At 41.8% G+C, this 18,551-nt stretch overlaps 1 protein-coding gene across 12 annotated transcripts in view; it reads right to left on the bottom strand.

Annotated features, from left to right (window-relative positions):
• Positions 1-18,551, bottom strand: part of DLGAP2 (DLG associated protein 2) — a 691,732-nt gene that overhangs the window by 313,562 nt on the left and 359,619 nt on the right. The window lies entirely within an intron of this gene.

Here is an 18,551-nt window from a genome sequence, read left to right as displayed (position 1 = left end):
TAGTTCTTTATTCCATTTTGTTTTCTTCCCAACTAGTATCTCATTGTTAATTGACTGCTTTTGTGCTGATGAAGTGTATATGGAAAAGAAAGAAAAATATTGTGATTTCCCCTCTCTAGAGTAGTTGATAGATTAAGGGGGGGGGGCGCGCATGGCGGGTATTACTAATTAGTAGTACTTAATAGAAATATTTACTATAGTGCTGTTTAAGCATTCGTGATTCAAAAATTCATCTGCTCTATGTGCATATCAATTTATTCAGCAACTGTAAAATCTGTGTAAAACTAGCCTTAAGTCTTGGGACCATATAACAAATTGCTTAGCCTAGCAAGTTATTTGCATTGACTTCAAAGTGAGCATCCTATCACCGTATATACTCGAGTATAAGCCAAATTTTTCAGCACCCAAAATGTGCTGAAAAAATCAGCCTCGGCTTATACTCGAGTCATCTATCTGCCCGTGCTAAAATGTCCCCCTGTAATAAAGTACCGTACATACTGGTCACAATATACCCCACTGATGTCTCAATTAATGTAATTTCATTGGCATTTATTTTGATTATTGAAACTCACCAGTAGCTGCTGCATTTCCCACCCTAGGCTTATACTCGAGTCAATCAGTTTTTTGGTTTCTTAGGTAAAATTAGGTACCTCGGCTTATATTTGGATCGGCTTATACTCGAGTATATACGGTACGTGCTTTCCAAGAATGATAAGACATGTGGAAGTCTTCCCTTCTTTTGCAAGTTTCAGCAAGATCCCACAAGTCTTGCTCTCTTGCAGAGGTATGAGAAGGAACCATAGCCACTGCCCCACATGAACCCATCACTTCACTTGTTCAAGCTGTCTTTTAAAATTGTTAACATGCAAAGGAGGGTTTTGTTTTGTTTTTTGGCTATAAGCTGATATTCTCATTTGCTACATTGTTTCAGGATGCCATTTCCAGTTTCAACAGCGATGGAAAAAAGATTTCATTTGTGGTGGCGTGAGACTGGGTGGGTTATGAAATTCACTTCAAACTCCCATTGCCACTTTTCCGAGTTTGTTATCCTAATACCCTGAGTCTACATATTTGTGCTAGCACATCTGCTTATGATATCAGCACAGTTACTCAGATAGCAGAAAATTACTTTTATGTACACGAGAACCTGCTCTGTGCTTCATCCTGTGTCCTTATCTATCTGGATAAAGTGTCAGAATGTACTACAAATGTAGGATAGGTTTTATACTAGTCTAATTATCATGGCTTTCCCTAAAGGTTCCTCAACATGTCACTTTGGTGAGATGCTGAGCATCGTCAGTTGGAGACCCCAGCCATACCTTTCCTGCAATTCTCAAGGGTTCTACACTACAGTTTAAGTCTGTAATGTAGAAATGCCCTCAGGGGTCATGCAAGTGTGGCATGTCTTTTCTCTCTTAAATACACATGCCAACTAGAACAATTGTTAATCTGTTAATCAATGAGTGCCTAATCTCGTCTCTTAAGTGAAAGAAAGTCATATTGTTAAATAGTGTGCATATTAAAAAAAACAGCATTAATATTTAATATTTCAAATGGGTTGCAATCCCCGAGGAATTAATATCAATGGGAGTGATTAATTACCTTATATTGCCACTTCATCATTTACAGTCCATGCACACTTATGTCTGTAAATCAGCAGACAGGCACTGATAACCTTTTTGAAGTTGAAATGTCCTGTTTACATCTATATTTTTTCAGTTTTGTTTTGCACATGCTCTGAATGCCTTTGTTCTATTTTACTAAAATCTTAAATGATATGTTTAAAAAATTGGAATAGTTGACATCTGGGCTAGCACTGCTAGTCCACACTAATGCTGGGGCGGGGGTGATTTTCAGTGATGTTCCCTTCCTGCTCAATCCCACTGTACCTCCTAGGCTTTGGAGGCATATTCCCATGGTGGGCTCTAGAGGGAAGGGGAGATTGGCAAAAATTGCTCATCCTTTGCATGACAGCACAGCATTAGTCTGGATGTTAGTTTCATCAGGACAGTACTAGTCCAGATGGCAATTTCTATTTCTGTTTCAGAACCCAGGTCACAGAAAGGAGGTCCACTGTGGAGCTGGCTACATAAAACCATCTTTCTCTATTGTACTATATCATGGTCCTTGTACTGTATTGTATACATAGAAGCTAATTGTTAACAGGATTTGTTAAGTTCCATTTTGACTACTTACCTGCATGGTAGGAAGCAGTTAGGATAGAACACAATAGATTCTAGCAAGTGGAGTTTGTGCTGATGGGGCCCATGTTCAATTCTTATACACAGGTCCCTTCAAAGCTTGTTATAGTATTAAATTACACATGTACTTGTGATCCTGTCTGTGATAACTTGCATTGTAATTAACAGGTGAGGGTTAAGATTTCCTTTTAGGAGCACAGAAGCAGATGTGCTCCTAAAAGGTAATCTGAATCCCCACCTGCCAAAGTTACTGGCCAGAGCAATTGCAGATGAACACTTGTATCCCTTAAGCACAGCACAACAGGTAAAGCTCACCACACATAAGCAACACAACTGCATTCACCTATGGCATCGGCATCTCCACCATAGGCACCCTGAAAGTGTAAAAGAACTGGCAAAACAGCACCTGACAAAAGACCTTGTGATGTCAGCCTGTCCAGTGACTATGAAGTGTGACTGCTATATTAGAGCTAAGGCTACAAGAGCAACACTTCCCAAAGCAAGCCTAGCCAGAGCTTCAAAACCACTTGATCTCATACACAGTGATGTATGTGGGCCGATGCAAGTACCAACCCCTGGAGGCAACAGATACATATTGACCTTTATAGATCACTTCTCAAGTTATACAGTCACCTATCTCATAAAGCACAAGGATGAAGTGTTGGGAAAGCCAGAAGACTATGTATCCATGGCAAGTAACAGACTTCAGTGCAAGCCGTTTATACTTTGAACCGTCAATGGAGGCGAGTTCACAGGAAAGAAAATTGAGGACTTCTTAAGAGCTCATGGAGTGGAGCATCACAAAACAGTCGCATACACACCAGGACAGAATGGAGTGGCAAAACGCAAAAATAGGGCCCTAACAAAAATGATTAGATGCCTGCTGACAGATTCAGGTCTACCTGAAAAATACTGGGGAGAAGCAGCAACCATAGCTACATATTTGCAAAACCGAGCCTTGCCTACAACAGTGAAAAAAATCCCATATGAACTGTGGTATGGAGAAAAACCCAGTGTTGAACATTAAATTATTTGGGTGCAAATAGTACATATACATCCCAAAAGACAAACATACCAAGCTGCAAAACAGGGCAGTGGGAGGAATTCTAGTTGGCTACAGCGAATGCTCCAAAGCTACCAAATTCTAGACTCAAACACAGATAAAATGACTATTAGTAATAGCGTGACATTTGAGAAAAATTTGCTGATGATGTCATGACTTTACAAGAATCAGAACTACCACTCAAAGACACAGAAGAACTTTCTGAACAAACTGTTGAAATTAATATACAACCAGCTAAAGTGCAGAGGCAAGCAGAATCAACAGACATTGAGCTAAGATGACCATCCAGGACAAAGGTAAACTACCTCTCCGCCTGTCATATAAAGCTAGTACCAATAGGTTACTTGGATCCTGGGAAGAGATCTGGCAAATTATAATTATTACTAGTGATTTGAAGCCCGTTAAATAACGGGCGCTAGTAGAGCTGTGCGCTCCGGGGGCCCCGCCGCCATTCCCCCTTCCGCTGCCGCCAGCCTCCATGCCGCGGCCGGTCTCTCTGGCCGGGCAAGGGCCCCAAAGTCTCCCTCCCGCCTGGTTTCGGCGGCGCCACCAGGCCTCGGCGGCGGCTTCACCACCACCTCGGCCGGCTTCCCCCACCGCCTCTTCCCCCCGCCCGGATTCAGCGGCGCGGCCAGGCCTCGGCCATGGCTCTGCCGCCGCCTCGGCCAGCTTCCCCCGTCGCCTCTTCCCTGGCTTCCCCGGCTTCGTGGGGCTTCCCCAGCTTCGCCTCTTCCCTGGCTTCGCAGCGGCCGCTTCTGGCCTTTCCGCGGCCGGGCAAACAACCGCCCAACATGGCCGCCTGGTGCTGGCAGTGGTGTCTCCCTCGGCGTGTTCTGGGCATGCGCTCCGCGCATGCCCAGAACAGCCGAGGGAGACACGGACGCACGCCAGACATTTGACACAGGCGCACACTTAGCCTTTTATTATAGAGGATTATTATTATTATTAATTCAATTTCTATACCATATTTCTATGCCAGAAGGGGAAGCCAACAAATGGGGTAAGGCAGCAGAAGAGGAAATGAAGTCCCTGAACAGCAATAATACCTAGACACTTACTCTGTTACCACCAGAGATAAAGCCTTTAAGTGGGCATTCAAGAATATAATGAAGGCGGCAAAATTGAGTGGTACAAGGCTTGGCTTGTTGCAAAAGGCTACTCACAAAAGTTTGGAGAGGAATATGATGAAATGTTCGCCCCAGTAGTTAAGCACACAACAATTAGGACATTACTAGGTGTTGCAGCTCGAAGAGGAATGTATGCCAAACACCTAGATGTAAAAACAGCCTTTTTGCATGGCAAGCTTAAAGAGGAAATCTATATGGAACAGCCACCTGGTTTCAAAAATACAGAAAGACCTGACTTTGTATGTAAGTTGCACAAGACTGGAATATGGACTTAAACAAGCTGCAAGGGCCTGGAATGCAAAAATAAATGAAGTACTCATGAATGAACACTTCACCAGAAGGAAAGCAGATCCTTGCCTATACTCGAATAAAGTGAACAATCAATGGATCTTTCTTCTGGTCTTCGTGGATGACCTGCTGATGTGTTTTGAACAAGAAGAGGATGACAGTGGAATAATGAAAGCATTAAATATACATATCAGGTGGTATAAAAATATGGTTGATAAATAAATAAATAAATCAACAATTCACAACTAAAGATCTGGGAAATGTAACACACTACTTGGGAATATATATATGGAGAGAGAGAGAGAGAGAGAGAGAGAGAGAGAGAGAGAGAGAGAGAAGGTGATTGGAGTTATCTCCTTAGTCAAACCTGCAAAATAGAAGAAATAACAGAGGACTTTGGAATGAAAGATGCAAAGGCAGTAAGTACTCCCATAGAAACCAGTTACTTAAAGGAGAGCAAAGAACAGAGTACATTGTTGCCAAACAACCAACAATATAGAAATGTAATTGGGAAATTGTTATACATCGTCACTGTCACACAACCCAACATTGCAGCAGCAATTGTGGTCTTATGCAGGAAGGTCTCAGCACCACATCAGAAGGACTAGAATGCAGCAAAGAAGGTTACCTAAAAGGAACTTTACACCTTAAGCTACGACTTCCAGCAACTTCTGAATGCAACCTAACTGGATATGTGGACACAGATTGGGCTGGAGAAATTTCTGATAGAAAATTTTCCAGCAGTTATGTGTTTTTGTTTGGAGGGGAACCTATCAGTTGGGCCAACAGAAAACAAGCTTCAGTAGTGCTTTCTTCTACAAAAAGGGAATACATTGCAGCTGCACAAGCTAGTCAAGAAGTAATCTGGCTACAACAACTATTGATGGATTTGGGTCAATGTCCAAGAGAACCCACACAAACCTTGGAAAATAATTAAGAATGTATTGCACTTGCACAAACTGAGAGGGTTAACCCTAGAACCAAGCATATAGATGTGAAATAGCGGTAACTGAAAGACTTACAGGAACAAGGACTCATAGACCTGCAGTATTGTCTAACGGAAAACACTCTTACAAAGCCTTTGATCAAAGAGAGGCATTGTAGGCTGTCAAGGGTAATGAACTTAGTGGGCTAATCCTTCAGTTGTTGAAAAGGGGTGTTGGAATATGCAACAGCTGCAGCCTACCTTACTGTGTATAGTTTGCATGTAATCTGCTATGAAGCCAGAGGGGGCACTGTAGCTTCCTCAGTACTGGTTGGGCTAGCTAGGAGTTTCTATTCTCCTTCCCGTTTGTTCCTGTTCCTGTGTGAGTCAGCAAGTTCTAAAGTGATCTCTAAGTGCTTCTTTTGTTTGTCTCACAAGTTATCTTAAACCATTCTCTGGTGTTTGTTCTGAAACTAAACAGACAGCTCATAACAGTATGCACCCCGCTTTTGATGGGGTGTGTGTCTTTTTCTCCAACCCCTTCTTGTTCCAGGGACAGCAGGCAGCAAGCATCTGCCTGGAGATTTAGGCAGCAGCGCTGACTGATGAAGAAGGCAACATCAAAAATAAGATTGGAACAAGGTAAAAGAACATGGATTGTCTGTCTACCACACTTAGTGGTAGTACATCTGCTTGCGTGTTGAAGGTCTCAGGTTCAGTCCCTGGCCTGGCAGCATCTCCAAGTAAGGCTGGGAAAGACTCCTCACTGAAACCTTGGAGAGGTGCTGCCAGTCAGTGTAGAAAATGCACTGCTAGATGGACAAAGGGTCAGAGTCCATATGTTTGCTCAATCTACCATCCCCTTTCCAATAACAGGCAGCCAGATGCCTCTAGGAAGCTTCCAGTGCAGGGCATGAGGGTAAGAGGCTTCCACTCATTGTTGCTCCTCAATATCCAGAGCCTCCATGTTCAGCAAAGGCAGTCAAGCCGAAGCCCACTCTCTGCCACAGTTCCAAAGCCTGTTAGCGAACATATGCAGATGCTCAGATATCAGGAGCCCTAATCACATGTTCACTTTAAAAATCAATGCGTGTGCAGTCACTCATACAGTCACAGAAATACTTCCAGTAATACCAAAACAATGGCCAACTTTGTCTAAACTTTTCCTATGATTGTTCCTGGCACAAAAATGCTCCACCAAGAATCTTACACACATTTGACTAGGAGAAAACTTCATGAAATAAAATGGAACATATTTCTGAGTGAAGATGCATCGGATTATACTGTTAGTCTCTTGAATGCTAGCCTGTGAGTTAAAGTTAACAACAGGCCTTGCACATTACAGGTTTAGCATATCTGGTACAAGTTATACACGTCACCATGGTCATATTAAAAACAATGTGCTTTTATCAACTCTGTATACTCTTCCTATCAAGATCCTTAATCCAGAATGATACCCTGTACAATTAAGAGCTATTTTGGGGCAGGGAACCATATTCCTGAATGCTTTGCTTATATGTAACTTGTTTGTGTTGAAAAGCAGAGTATATAAATATATTTTAAATAAGGCAAAGACACAAGAAAGAAAGAAAACCAAAGTCCAGATTAAAGCCAGAAAACAATCTAGCACCCACCCACACAATCAGTCACCATGTGACAACTCAAAATCAGAAACAAAAAACCCAAAGAACAGTTCAGTTTTGCTAGATTTCGGAAGCCACAATTTTTTTAAAAAAAGTTTTAGAACTAAACCAACTCCTGCCCACAACAGAGCAGCTTCCTAGGGTGGTGTGAAAGAGTAACCCCCCTCCCCCCCACTTACTCTTGAGAGAGCTCCTCTTTGTGCATTCTGATTGTTCTTTCAAGGCTCCTGTAGGTTTCTTTTCAAAGCCCTGGCTCCCTGCCTTTCTGATCACTTGCCTCCTATTGGGTGCTCCCAGCTGAACCCTGGAAGGAAAAAAGTGCCAGTGCACCACTGCAGCAAGTTTAAGAAAGCCCTATCTGCATGGGGTAGGGAGGGGGGGTGGCTAACCTTAATTGTGCAGGGACACAGCCAATCCTCTCCTCCCCAGAAGACCCACCCAGCACTGACATGTTGCACAAAAGAGAAGAACTAGCACATTCTCCCATCATCTGGTGCTGAGGATCCCTGCAGAGCATGCACACTCATCTCTGATCTCATTTCCAGCCAGACATCTAACTGAAAGTCCTTAGGTCTTTGTCTCCTCCTTCAGCCAAAAACCAGTGCGAAAAATCCACCTCATTGATTGGCTGCTGAGCAGCCAATCAGTGAGGCAGATTCCTTGCCGTGATTTTTGTCTGGGGGGAAGGAGCAGAAGCAAGTGTGTGCAGGGGAATCATCTGAAAAAGCTATTGAAAAAAAGATTCCACGAAGTAAGAAAATAAACTCATAAGAAAAATCATGAAGCAAGGTAAGGAGTGTAACTTATTGCACTGTTTCAGAAAAAGGGAAGGAAAGAGATAAGTGTTTTATTGCTAAAGAAAGCAGCCATTTGGTTTCTTTCCTAGAGAATGAGAGGCAACACCAACATAACATGCTTTATTAGCAGGAAATGGCTTGGCTTGAAATGCATGGTTTTCAATCAATTTAAGAAAGCCAGACTCGAGACAAAAAGTCCAATGATATACATTGTTGCACTTTTTCAGAAATGAGGAAGTGTAAAGTGTAAAGGTGGCCACCATCACCATAGAGCTGAAGTCCTCAAGAGGTAGGTTCTTTCTTTCCAAAACAATTGGCTACTTGGTTTCTTTTCTAGCCCATTTACCCTTTCAAACCAATCACAGAAGACATTTATCATGGTTAAACGTTGATCTGACCATTTTGATTATTTGACTGACTGTTTTGCAGACTGAAAAATAATTGTCCAGTTTTCAAGGAATAGCAATCTATCTGTTCTGTCAAGAGAAAAAGAGATACTTCTCCAAGTTAAGTAAAAATACACCTTTGTCTTGCATGGGAACAGATTGTGCAGAGAACTTGGTGGAAGGCAATATTTATTTGCAGGAAATGGCTTGGCTTGAAAAGCATCAAGCAATTCATGGTTTCCCCAAGCTTAAGAAAGTAACAAACTCATAACAAAAGTGTGATGTAAGGTAAGAAACACCAGAATTGTTGCTTTGTTTCAGTACATGTGAAACATCAAGATGGGATGTTTATTTTTGTGATGTGATTCTTATTATTATTTGTTATTTCTCTGTGTAAACCGCCCTGAGCCATTTCTGAAAGGGCGGTATAGAAATCCAGGGAATGAATGTGGAAATAGACTCTTCAGAAACAAGTCATTTACTGCTAATGGAAGGTAATGCTTGTTTCCATTTCTAGCCCACTGGCCTTTTCATACCATTCACTGAAGATTAAGTGTGCAGACTTTCAAAGATTCAACAAAGTTTACTTGTTGATTTTTAATGATTTTTTTTTTTAAAAAATTATTCTAATTCTGTTTTAAAATGTCATAACTGCTTTGTTTTATTGCCAAAAGCTCCAACAAGTTCTGGAATTTTACCCTCCACTCTGTCCATCATTCAAGCTTCATTTCAGGAAACTGCTCCTTGCCTTCATTATAAAAGTAGTTCCCCGTTTTTGCACCCGTATTATGACTCCAGAATGACTGGGCAGAAAGTTCTCAAAATTCATATGGGAGTACCACACAATAGCAGCATTAAATGTGTCATTATTCAAGGAGATCAATCCACCTGTTGATTTTTTAAAAAGTTTATTTTATTTTTTAGAAATCAATAAAAATCAACAGGTGGACTGATCTCCTTAAACGTCCACACATTTAATCCTACAGTCATGTAAGTACACCATGTTAAATTTCCAAGCTTTCTGCCCAAGATTTTGGGAGTTATTAATATTTTTTGAGTTTCCCATTGATTCCTATGGGGAAATTATTGTTTAAGTCAAAATTCAGCAGTAGCTCCTTAGTGGTGGCCAATGCACCCATATTGCTCAATTGTAGGTCCACCCTGGCCACACTATAATGAAATTGCAGTTTTCCTCACCTCAAAAAGCCTTGCTTAGCAGAATTTGCTTTATGCCATGAAATATAATTCATGAAGGAGTGATGTGCTAGTGCTCCTACCATTTGTACAGATCCAAGGCAACATCAGTGGGTGGGGGGGTGGGCTTGTTATTTGTTGCCACAGGAAGATGCAGAAAACCCTCACTTTTCTTTGCAGTATTTAAACATATTCCAGGACAATCCCAAGTTTTAACTGATTTTTATATCAAATCAAAAACACATATGGATCTTTTGTGCCATGAAACATATTCTATTGAATCAAAATGGTCGATCTTCAATCCACCATTCTCTTTTGCCTCTAATTATGTACTTGAGTGATCTGTTAATGTTAGCATACTGGCCAGCTTCCCAGATTCCTATATACCATTCTAGTTATGGAATCTCAATTAGCTTCCATTTCAGTTCTATTACCACTCAAACTGTCAATAATATTAATAAATAATAATAATAATAATAATAATAATAATAATTTACCTCACATGGTTGTTGTGAGGATAAAAATAACCATGTACACCACTCTGAGCTGGATATAAGTGGGATATAAGTGTAAAAATAAATAAAATAAATAAAATAAAAGTAAATTTAGTCTGAAATTTATAAATATAAGTCCATTATATATTATATTAGATTTTTCACTGGATAAAATTGAACATGTTTTCAGGTTTCTGCCATTATTTTCTTTTTAATCATAGACAACAAATCTGCATCTTCAGTTTAACACAAAACCTATTCACACATTATGTTTAACACATATTCAATATGTGTACACATGTACCATTTTGTATGTATATACAATTATTCTTATATTTAATGCTTGTAAAGTAGTGCATTTCTCATTTTAATACAGCATGTGAGGGGGCCCTGAACTAGGTTCACTTTTATAATGAAGACATTATGTGTGTTCATTATACCTGTACACATGTGCAACATAACATCTGAATAGCGTTACAGTCCCTTCTATTTCTACTATATTATATAATGGTATATGCATGATACCATTGTCACATGTTGAAAGGTAGGTTGTTATGCTCAGGACAGGTGCACTTAGGGTCAGAAAGATCTGGTGGACTAGCCCAATGCTTTACTGAAGATGTCACAAAAGCAGAAAACACAGTTATTTGCATCGTTTTAGAGCCCCGATAACAAAATTTGAATCTATTTTTTCACCTTTTCTGCTGGATTCTGCTATTCTGCAGTATAAAATGTTAAGCTGCTAAGTTTTCATAGTGGTGAGTGGATTTTCAGAATGAAGAGGTGAATCAGAGGGGAGAGCTTAGCAATAAGAGTTTGCCAGCTTCTAAAATAGAACACTTCTGCCATCCATTTCCTTGGCTGGAACTGCTTGAGCAAAATTTGTTACGCAAGTACCAAAAATAATTATGAAAATCCAAAAAAAGAAAGGATGGGTGTACGGTTGCCTTGAAGTGTGTGGAGAAAAGCAAAACAAACTACTTTATACCCACACTGAATGTAAAATGAAATACAACATTAAAGACAAGACCAGAACATGGTCACTATGACATCCATGCAGATTCTAAGCTGTCTCACAAAACAGGAAAAAATTGATATTATCTTTAGAGACATATTAACTCTCATACACCTGGCCTATGTCGGTATCATATCTCCTCCATGTGCATTGGCTAGTGCATAGACAGTCTTGCAGGAGAGTCTACATCAAGTCTGCCACTTTGAAAAGGATCAAGAAGATGGACACTCCAGTACTGAAGAGGGGCAGTTCACAGCTTCCAAAGAACGAATTCTGGAAAACACACATGGGGGCAAAGGATTTGAAAAATGGATAAAAATTTCTGGAGAGGCAGAGAGGGAGTAGCCTTGTTGTTCTTTGTTCTTTTCTTTTGAAAGGCTACATGGGCACTTCCATTCTCAGTGGTACGATATGGGGAATATGCAGCCTCTGATTAAATTTTGAAAAATTGAAATGCAACTTTTTAACAGGTCAACAAAGTGAGGGAAGGTCACCAGAAAGGCTACTTGAAGGGTCCTTTACAAGAGCAAGGCTCCATCATGGTCCCCTCTTTTAAAGAGGCAGTGAAATGACTACTTCCCCCATTCGAGTCTACAAGCTGGTGAACCCATGGAGGGTTCAGATGGAAAGGCATCCTTTTATCTGCTCTGGAATCCATTGAAGTTCAACTTGAGCCATGTTTTTAGCACATAACCACACAATACAAAGCTTGGACCAGGCTAACATTTCCTCTCGCCTCCTTCTGAACTTCAGCATTGATGCCTGTAGCCTGAATGAGTCTTAATCTTCCGTGCCTTGATCCTTGGTCTGTTTGATTATTTCCAACTCAGTTTACTCCTGTTGAAAAAACAAGCTTCACTCTTAGGTTAGATACCTTGTGTTGCTTTATTTTGCAAAGTCTAATCGCACTTCTCATACAAGAAGGGCCAGTTGGCCGGTCACATACCCACCATGCCCTCCAGCTAGGCCTGTTTGTGTCTTAAGATGTGACTTGCTCAAATGGCACTGAACACAGGACGCATCCTGCTTTTAAGTAAGGGAAGTAATTTAGCAGCAGATTCATGATTCATTACATGGTTAGGCATTGTGATAAACAAATCAAAATCTGCCACGATTAACAAGATGTGTGCACAACCTGGAAAATCCCCTCCTATTAAACTCTTATGGACCTTTCTTAGCTAAGCAACTTTTTTGCATATGCGAAGCAACTTTTGCCTTGCCATGTCTGGAAAGATGTCTGGCATGATAACCCTATGTTTTGCCCAGTTCCCCTTTCTATATTGCTGATATAAGCACTGCAGTTTCTAGAAAGACAGCAGCATTTGGGGACTTTCCATGACCAGCAGGCCACACTGAGCATTAGGCCCAAGTTGTGTGGTCATACAGTAGACAGGTAAACCTGTACTTTGCCACCACACTCCAAAATGCCTACTAGAATGCCACCAGTCTCCGATAGCTTTGCCTAGTGCTGCTTGCTGATCAAACTAGAAACTATAACCCACAATGTGAGCTCAGGGCTTCCGCTGAACACAATCCAGCTGATTGCTACAAACAATCTCGCACCCACAGTTTCGATGGAATTTTCCTTTCCAAGATTCATACTTGTAGGATTTCAACTGCAAACATTCATTTTATTGAATATTTATCATACGTGGGAAATTTGAGAAAGATTGGAGGCTATGTACATGACCGGGAGGTAGGGAGGCTGGGTGGGTGGGGAGGAAGGCAGGGTTGAACCTACCCTTCCCCCAGATGATCCATGGTTGGTGGTGGGTTGTGTAGATCATGCTCCCACATGATCCGCACTGCTCCACATTGTACCGGCCTCTGGATATCCCACAATGCACCAGGTGACAAGTGTGATGCATTGGGGGAATTCCCCTGTGATTCCCAGGCATGCAGCCTGAGCATATACAGACACACACCCCAGCACCGGGGTTAAGAGCACACTTGCACCCTTAACCCTGGCTAAAGGCCAGAGTTAAAAGTCAGGTTAGGCATGGTAGAAGTGCTGGGAACGGGAGCAATCCTCGCACTCCACACGAGCAGCCTAACCCAGGCTGGGTTGCCCTAGCCTGGGTTAAACTGCTCGTGAGAATAGCCTTAACTTCTGCTGCTCTTGGGTATGATATCATTTTGGAATTACTGATCTGAATGTTAAAAATATATTTAGAATAACAATTAAAATATAGTGATTATATTAAGGATGCATTGTTTTCTAAAAATACAAGAAAATTATTTGAATTTTCACTGTGCATATTTCAGTGTAAAAAGCAGTGCATTCAGTTATTTCAGTAACAGGATTGTTCATGCAAAATTTGAATTTAATCTGAAAGTAATTGGGAATTATGATATTCAGAATTTCTACTAAAATAATTTTTTTAAAGTATTTAGATTTTCACCACATTCTGGTGTAAAAAGTAGTGCATTCTGCTAACTTCAGTGGCAGGATTGTGTATGCAAAATTTGGAATCTGTAGCTCATCAGGAAGAATGACTTTATTTCGCACAAACAAACACATTCCACAAAATATATAATAGATGTGTTACATATTATCACATTCTGTAACAAGTAAACATTGCTGGGGATGACCTGAGGCTAGTGATTTCAGTGGCAGTCATTAGGGATGTGCACAAAACCGGTTTGCCCGGTTTGGTTCGAATTTGAACCAGGTTTGAACCAGGAGGGGGTGGTTTGATTTTGGTTTTGCTCGAACCTCCCCCTGGTTCGGTTTGAATTCAAACCATTTTGAATTGGTTTGGACCGGTTTGGACCTCCAAAAATTGGTACGGTGGTAGCTGGCACCCAGGGGTACCTGTCACCCAAACCCCAAAGCAATCGGACACTCGTATGATTTTTTTTATGAATTTTTGAAATGTATTTATATTTTTTTCTCATAGGGTTAAATGGAACTCGAATCAGCCCATTATTCCCTATTGTGGAGCACTCATGGGTGCCAGCCACACAAACCCCAAAGCAATCGGGCACCCCTATGATTTTTTATGCATATTTGAAATATTTTCAATTATTTTTCTCATAGGGTATAATGGGACCCGAACCAGCCCATCTCCCCTATTGTGGAGCACCTAGGGGCACAAAAGTGGGGTGAGTGGTAGACACCTAGGGGTGCCTACCACCCACAAAGCTCCAAGGCAATCAGACACTCCCCTGATTATTGGTGAATTTTAAAATTATTTTGGAATTCCTCATAGGCAATAATGAGGATTGCAGCAAATGTATAGCTTCACGTCGGGAGGAAAGGGGTGTTCTAGAGCGGAGTGTGGTGGGTGTTAGTTCCCAAGGTGGGCAAGGAAGCTATCAGAATTATTTGAAAGGAATTGGGCAAAAGGCTGATTTTTAAGTGATTTAAGTCTACCACCCACCCCACTTTTGTGCCCCTAGATGCTCCACAATAGGGGGTATGGGCTGGTTCAGGTCGCATTATACCCTATGAGAAAAATAATTGAAAATATTTCAAATTTGCATTAAAAAAATCACAGGGGTGCCCAATTGCTTCAGGGTTTGTGTGGTTGTTGGCAGCCATGGGTGCTCCACAATAGGGAATAATGGGCTGGTTCAAGTTCCATTTAACGCTATGAGAAAAAAATATAAATACATTTCAAAAATTCATAAAATATCATACGAGTGTCCGATTGCTTTGGGGTTTGGGTGACAGGTACCCCTGGGTGCCAGCTACCTACCAACCCATTTTTGGAGGTCCTTACTGGTTCAAACCAGTTTGAACTGGTTTGAATCTAACCACCCCCAGTTTGGTTCGAATTCCAACCTGCAGCTTGAACCTGATGGCTGGTTTGCTTCGAATTTGAAGCATTGAACCACCCTGGTTCAAATTCGAACCGGTTTGATTTCGAACCAGTTTGCACATCCCTAGCAGTCATACATGCTTCATAATGTCTAGATCTATCCTAGGTGTTTCTGCAAAATGTAGGTTTTCTTCGCAAAGAAACCATGGTGGTTTCTCCACTCTAGAAAGTTACCCATCTGAAGATAACAGTCAAGAGAAAGTTCTGTGGCTCTAAATTAGCATTTGCTCATTCATTCATTCATTCATTCATTCATTCATTCATTCATTCTATTACATTTCTAGACCACCCCATGCAAAGGCTCTGGGTGGTGCACAAGAAGTTTAAAAAACATAAAAACAAACACCATTTAAAACACACTGCTTAAAACAATACAAAAACAATTTTAAGACAGTCCAGAACCATTTAAAACCAAATAACTTTTGTGAGCCACCCAATGGCGGATTAAGGCATAGGCAGAGGAGGCGTCTGCCTATGGTGGCAAAAATTGAGTGGCAAGCCACTCCTCAAATTTTGCCATGCCTCTCTGCAGTAGCTGGGAGGGAAAAGGGAAAATCCCCCCTTTTGGTCTATAAAAATTGCCACTGCCGTAGCAGGATGAGGAGTGGAATTGATAGCTAACTATCTGCAGGGAGGGTTGAGGGTGTGGGGAGGGGAGTGCCTCCCCTTTCCCCCCTCTTAAAGTGCTGCCCATAAGCCATGATTTCTCCTGGTGGCAGCGCAGCAGCCCCTCCCCTCCAGTAACATCCATCCATCCCTTCCTTCCAAAGGGGGCGTGACTGAGCGGCCAGTGAGGGAGCTCTCCCCCTCATTTCAGGCTGTGTTTGCTGCCTGAATGCTGTTTATTTTGCTTTCTCTCCCTCCAGCGATGGAGAGAAAGCAAAATAAACAGCATTCAGGCAGGAAACGCAACCTGAAAGGAGGGAGAAGAGCTTGCTCCTTAGGCTCTCTGGAGCCCAGGCAACACCCCCTTTGCATCTAAAGGGGCAGAGTTGAACCTTTGCATCTGTATACAAAGGGGCCACTTTTAAAGCAGGTCGGAAGGGACGCTTAGGAGCAATCATGTCTACCACCCTAGTGAGTTCTTTATTCCAGGTTCCTACCAATGCATCGACAGAATCACTGGCAGCACCAACATTAAAACCCTCCAAGGCTTTTTGGAATCATACTGTGTCCAGCAGCTGTCCCAGGCAGACCATCTTAATAGGTCAACCACCCCTGCAGGGCTGGGTTGTGGTTTTGAAACCAACCTTAACCAGATAGGGGTTGGTCCATGACAATGAGGGAACCACAGGATTCTCCACCCACGGAACACCCCCCTGATCCAAGCAAAAGACCAAATCGAGTGTGTGGCTGACAACATGAGTTGGTCCTAAAACTTGTTGGAATAGGCCCATAGTTTAAATGGCTGCTGTGAACTCCTGAGCCACACCAGACTAGTCAGCTTCACAATGGATATTGAATCTCCCAGCACTAAAGGTCTGGGTGACTCCAATACCAATTCCAAGACCATCAGCTCAGTTAGAGAGTGAGTTAGGCAGCGTGGTGGACAGTACACCAACAGAATTCCTAATCTATCCCTATTTCCCAGCCTCAGAAATGCACACTCAATATACAGTAAGTAAACTGTCTCACAGAGGCCATGGCAACGAAGATGGTATTCTTATGGACCACCCCTCCCCTGCCCACTTCCCCTAGCCTGCTCCACAACAGAGTAGCCTGGTAGGAGAAGCTGGGCCCAAACTGGGCCACTAGGCTCCCCCATTCACATCTCAGTTATACAAGCCAGGCCAGCTCCCTCATCCATGATCAAGTCATGGATGATTTCGGTCTTATTTTGAATTGGCATGGCATCACAGAGGAGCAGGGCTAGGTTCTGTGGGTAGTTGGAGCTGCTCCCTGAGGCCAGAGAGCTGACAGGCAGCCAGAAGTGGAAACAGTTACTTAATTACTGGTTTCCCTTCCCCTGTAATGGGTAGTTGCTCTGCCAACACCAATTCTATTCCCTACCGCAACAATAATAACTGCCCCAGAGCTGCCGGATGCGCGCGCGCACACACACACACACACACACACACACACACACACACACACACACATCACCCTGCCTACGAGAGCCCAAACACATGACAACAAAAGGCCTGGCACAGCCCAATAAAAGGAGGACTAACAAACTTTAACTCAGACCTCCAACCCCGCCTTAGTATAACTCCCCCCCCCCCGACCCCAGTCCCACACCGAAGACCCAGCACCAAAGGCCGGCCCCTTTTGGTGGCCAGCTTTGGCAGCCACCTGCAGGCAGTCTACTGGCTATGCCTCCAGCATGCCTTCTTTCTATTTATGCTCCCAAGGGCTCCAGAAAATCTCCCATGAGGCACAGGTGGGACAGGAAAGCAATCAAGCTGCAAATAAGCAGTTGTTCAGAAGGTCTGGGGCTGCAAAAACAAACGTCCTCGGCTGAGTCAGGAATGTACAAGCAGGGCAAGACGACTGTTGGTTGTCAGGAGAAGTCAGGGAAGCTGACAGAATCTACCCCCCTCTCCTTATCCCTTCTGTCTTCCCCGTCCTCCCCCTCCATCCTTATGATTTCTCTTGGTGGGTTATTTTAGACCACTAGCAAAATTACTTTGGTTTATTACAATGTACAGATGCAAATATTCACAGAATATTTTCATCAGACACAATAAATAAAAACTAAATTCACTGGGCTTGTTGAACATTCCATGATTTAAGATATGACTGCATGTGTGAAAAGACCACCCCACTCAGAACTTCTCTCTCCAATATATGTGCAGATAAAAAGGTTGCTATTATATATTATTTCCATCATTTTTGCATTTTGTTTAAAAACAGAGCCGAGGTTTGTTCTGTATGTATATATTCACAGCAATCATATGTGTCATCATAACATAATGAGTGTTAGGAGGTAATTATATAAGGAGACAATTGTGTAGATAAGCTGGGTTCATACCAAGTTCTAAGTTTCCCCCCACGTATTACATAATTAATAAAGAGCAAAGTATTTGAGTAATTCTAAGAACAACAAATTTGAAGAGGCATAAGGTTGGACAGCAAGAAAACTGCAAAAATGTGACAGAAATGAGTCTGAAAAGTAGGATGAGGAACGTGCCCAGATCTGTTGCTGTCAGTTTAATCCACTCACAATAAACAAATTCAGAAAACAACGTGGGAGAAGAGGACCCAAAGTGTTGGCATGTTTCATTATATTAGAGAATAGTAAGTGATAATGAGGTCTTACATTTTATTGAAGAAAGAAAAGGTAATAAGCTAGCTGAGAGAGATTACTGCAAGTTGACATGTAGGAAAGTAATGAACAAGATAAATAACTTTAAAGTACAGAATGGCATGTTGATTTGAATTGGCATTATTTGGGAAAAGGTGGCATTATATACACAGAGAATATTTCTTAGCATATGAGACAATATGCAAGATATGGGTAGGAATGGTTTTGTTTAGCTTTTGCTATGTAGATATAAATAAGAAAACTGTTATAAAAACTAGATAGATACAGTTTATAATGGCACTTTAAACCCATGTTGTGTAATATATATGGTAACTTCTTCCACATAGAAC

The sequence above is a fragment of the Hemicordylus capensis genome, chromosome 1 (genome assembly GCF_027244095.1).
Source record: "Hemicordylus capensis ecotype Gifberg chromosome 1, rHemCap1.1.pri, whole genome shotgun sequence".
Taxonomy (NCBI): Eukaryota; Metazoa; Chordata; class Lepidosauria; order Squamata; family Cordylidae; genus Hemicordylus; species Hemicordylus capensis.
This window is presented reverse-complemented; position numbering and strand designations above follow the sequence as displayed.